The sequence below is a fragment of the Anas acuta genome, chromosome 15 (assembly GCF_963932015.1).
Source record: "Anas acuta chromosome 15, bAnaAcu1.1, whole genome shotgun sequence".
Taxonomy (NCBI): Eukaryota; Metazoa; Chordata; class Aves; order Anseriformes; family Anatidae; genus Anas; species Anas acuta.
In genome coordinates this window covers 854,836-859,420 of record NC_088993.1, presented here as the reverse complement: position 1 = coordinate 859,420, position 4,585 = coordinate 854,836, and the positions used below count along the sequence as shown (strand labels likewise).

Genomic DNA, 4,585 nt, shown 5'->3' with positions numbered 1-4,585 from the left:
TTATTATATTAAAAACAGATTTATGTATGTTACATTATTTTTAATTTTATATTTATTCTTATATATTCCTAGCACACATTCTGCAATTCTACCAACAGCCAAGTGCAAGCCTAAATAGTAATGAAAAAAGGGTAAAAGAGGTATGTTCTTACCAACAGCATAAGGAACTTGACTCCAGCTAAATTGAAAGTTAGTTTAAAAGTTAGAAAGTTAGAGAGCCGATGACTGGACGAGTGGAGAACCTCCATTAAAAGGATACACCTTTCTATATTGGCAAACATCTGTAACAAAAAAAAGGAAAAAAAGAAACCTCCAATATCTTACAGCACAAATGACAAACACCAACATTATAGGTAGATTTTACAGAAGTGTGGATAATACACAGATAAATATCAAACACTTATGTAGAAGTCCCTCTATATCTAAACAGACCATAAGGGAAATGTGCTTCCTTTGTGAATACATTTACAAGATAAAAATAGTAGAGCTACATTTTAATAACTCGTCAGATTTCACAAAGTAAGTATTGTTCTGTTTCAGCAATCATCAGCTCCTTACTTTGTCTATGGATAGAGGAATAGTTAAGAACATTTCTGAAAGTGATGTAAGCAGAGCTGTACCCCTCTGACTGTAAGAACTACCCTTCAAGCAGCCACATACTAGCACAGTTTGTGTTCTTTGAGGATTGTAATACACATGGGATACTACAGATACCAAGATTTCATTAATCATATAACTTGTGAATCTACTACTTCTCTATTTTTAGGTAAAATCCTTTTTTTTTTTTTTTTTTTTTTTTCCTGTAATTGGTGTCCTTAAACTTAAACTAACTTTATATCCACAAGTGTAAAAAAAAGGTCTTGTTTGAAACCCAAACTTAGAACACTGTCAAATCATGTGTTTTCATACTTGTTCCATGATGATACTTTCATAATTGTAAAACTGTCACAAGACCAAAAGAGGTTTCCCTGTGACAGGGCCCTACAAATAGGGATTCAAGTTGCTGCAACCCTGTGCAACAGGCTTTAGGACCTTAGGATCAACCAAGTTTGTTAGCTTTGGCTCTGTGACGAGCCTACTAGAGTAGGACTGATTCTGCACAGAAGTACAGGTTTGGGAATTCACACTACTCTGTTTCAGACCTTTTAGTTCTGAAGCAGTACTGAGTGAACCAGAACTAGGTAGGATTTGTTAAACTACCGAAACCAATGAGGCCTCACAGAGCATACAAAGATACGCTTTAGAGACTTTTTCCCTGTGGTACCAATCTAACGGCCAATGCTAGAATACGTAGATGTATTTATCCTGTTTCCATCAATGCTCTCTTTGGAAAGGCAAATAGGACATGCCATCTGAAACAGAAAGCTGTGCTTTGTCCTTCAGCATCACCTCATAAAGGACGTTTCATACTCATAACTTTGATTTTCCTGAGGACTGAAAGCAAAACTACATGTATACAGCACAGAAGAGCATATGCATATTAAATCCAAGGCCGTTTTATAAAAAGAGATTAAGAGAGTTACAATTTTAAAATGTGCCAGCACAAATAAGTGTGCAGAAGGAAAGAAAGCACAATGACAGAATGGGAAAGCACAAAGAAGAAAAGGGGTGGAATACTAATTTGTACATGTCCTAGAAACACCCAGTGTGAGACTAGGCAAAGAATAAGATAGATCTGAAGAAACAGGACTTTTGTGAGTAAGATGGTAACGTCTGTCCAATTACACACACCACAATAAAACAGTACTTCCATTTCTAGTCCTTCTAATATGCACTTAAATTGAAAAAAAAAGTGTATTTTGAAATATTTTCCATGAAACACTGAAACTTTAAAATACAAATCTAAACTCCAATGAAGAAAGAAATACATGTTGAGATATTATCATTTCCAGTCTTCCCTAACTACTTACAGTTATAACATAACAGTAGGCCAGCTTCACCATCTTCATATACATCAATAGCTGCAACAAAATTTACCTGCAATGATAACAGGAAAAGGTAATGATCAGGCAGATAGGATACTGATGTTACTATGACCAGGTTTTGACTAAGAAGCATTCAAATCAGTTGGTGCACAATTACAGATAAAAGAAAAAAAAAAACAAACTATTTATTTTTTGTGATTCATTTTCAGGATGCTGATAGGATGAAAATCAATTTCTTTTGTATTCAATGCTGTATTTCAGTAATGCATATTCAATTTTGTAACTTCAGTATAAATACATACCTACAGTATAAAATGATACAAACATACCTAACTTACTTGACAATATAAATTTTGGGAAACTGAGTTATTTCAGGGTAGCTTTGAATTAACATGCTATGCTAAAAACAGCAATTCTTTACAAAAAGTGAAATCTAAAAAGCTCGACTGAAAATCATGACTAGCAGAAAGATCAAAAGTGCCAATTACTGGATCAAAACCACTAACAGGTACATTGATTGATGTGGATGTACTTCAAGAATTACTGAATAAGCTGAATTTAGAAACTGAGAACCACTGCTGGATAAACTAAAATGGTTTTTGCATAGCATAGGCTACTTATATTCTCATACTTTAATCCCGTATTTGTCTTTTACAGTTAAATTAAAAGAAAAACAAGACACCCATAAGTAGTAGTATATACATTCAGAAAAGGAGACCTCCCTAATGAAATACTTAAGACTGGATTAGACAAATGTCTCCTAGACCACATTATTTGCTACTTGGGCAGGGCTGGAGATCGACTTCATGAACTTCATGGCTTTCCTTTGTGCAATAAAGTAGGTGTTCTCTTGATTTAAGACAAATATAAGGCAAGAACTGTTAAACAGATCTGGAAGCTTATATATATCTATACAAAACACATTTTGACCTATCCTTTGTAGCAACTGAAAGACATTTCTGCTTTGTGACCTGTGGAAATAATTTGGTAACCAATTTCAACAACACAAAAATCACTGGCACAGGTCTAATTAACTTCCTGCTTTGTCTGTGTTCTCAAAGGAAATAAGGGTTACTGGGGAAGAGAACAGAGGGGGGCGATTCTTGACTGTCCACATTCTTTAATTGTATTTCCTTCTTAATCCAGATTAAAATGGATTCCCATTGCTGTGGAGAATCTTAACACTGTATTGCCAATGCTAGGTGTACCAACCCTCTTCATCATCAAATCTGAATAAAAACACAGATGATTTTAAAAAAAAATCAACAAGAAGCATCAAATCAAAAGAGACGTCCCTTATACCATTATGAGCAGAGAAGTCAACAGAACACAAGAGTAACCCTGTAAAAGGTTCTTCTTTTTTTTTTTTTAAATTACACTTAAAGCTATACATTCACATCCATATTAAGAAATTATTGAAATTATTTGATTTTCAAAATGCTGAAGATCCTTATCTTCCCAGCAACAGGAAACATTTGAACCCTTTTCCAAAAATCAGGATGTTTACTTAAATCCCAAGCCTATGTCCCAGTTAGTAAGATACAGTTAATGTATTACTTGGCTGGGCAGCAGTTTAGAACTAAAAGATATACGCAAATATTTCAGTTTTAGTACATGCAAATAGGCAAATCTGAATGAGATAATGGTGGCCAAAACCTGAAATTATTTTGCTGCAACCTCCTAAAGAATAAAACACTGAGACTATGAAGAAAAGACAAAAATCAAAATATTGACTGAGAAAGGAGAAAAAATGGCTTTGCATTTATACTGACAGCAATATTCCAGAGCTTGAAACACAGGCTCTTTCCTAATATATCATACCTTATAACTACCTCTCTTAGGAGTGATTATTATCACACATTCCAAAAGGAAAAAATGCCTCAGATTACTCTAAAGTAGAAGTTAAAAAAGTGAAAAGTAAAGGAGACAAGAGGATCTCCGTAAATGCTGCTCCCAGGAGGTCAGCACAGCATGGACCAATTCTGCAAGAAAATAGTTTGAATGCTATAAATTTACTTTGTTTGCTTCAACATGATGCAGTCTATAGGACTCCCCAATACTTTCATTAACTAAATCAAACTGATGCCGATACGCCACACAGATCATATCGTCACTGTCTCCAGTCGGTCCATCCACCAGTGTCATAACCACTGGAGGGTCAGAAAGGCATATTTCCTATGAGATAAATAATAGTATTATTCTATTTTTCAGGATCTTAGTGTGAATATTGCATTACTCCATGAATTTACAAGGATGTAATCTAAGCAGAGAAGCATGATACAGAACAAGATTACAATTTAAGAAGTCTGAAATATTTCTTTGGCATATCAATGATGGATCTCACTTACATCTGTCTGGAGGTTGCAGACGATAAAATGCACACTCTTTGACTTTTTCCTCCACTAGCTGAGTGCTGCCCAGTCTGTAAAAGTGATTAGTGGTTAGATTACACATACCCAGATGTACTGGAACTCGTCTACTGGAGATTCAGGTAATGACAGCAGAGAGCTGCTGGTTAAACTGTTGCATGGATTGTATTTCTTTGTGATGAGAAGTAGTTTGTTCCGAATAGCCACAACAATCCTCAGTTCACTGCCATGGCGAGTATTAATGGCATACAAATGGCAGCCTAAGAAAAAAAAAACAATTTAGGTTGTAAG

General features: G+C 34.9%; 1 long non-coding RNA gene across 1 annotated transcript; it reads right to left on the bottom strand.

Moving 5' to 3' along the window:
* Nucleotides 1-215: 215 nt before the first annotated feature.
* LOC137864763 (uncharacterized) lies at nt 216-4,047 on the bottom strand. Its single transcript, XR_011101615.1, has 3 exons — nt 3,942-4,047; nt 1,911-1,977; nt 216-281 (listed from the first exon to the last, which is right to left on the bottom strand). It is a non-coding gene; the product is annotated as an uncharacterized lncRNA (long non-coding RNA).
* Nucleotides 4,048-4,585: the final 538 nt, after the last annotated feature.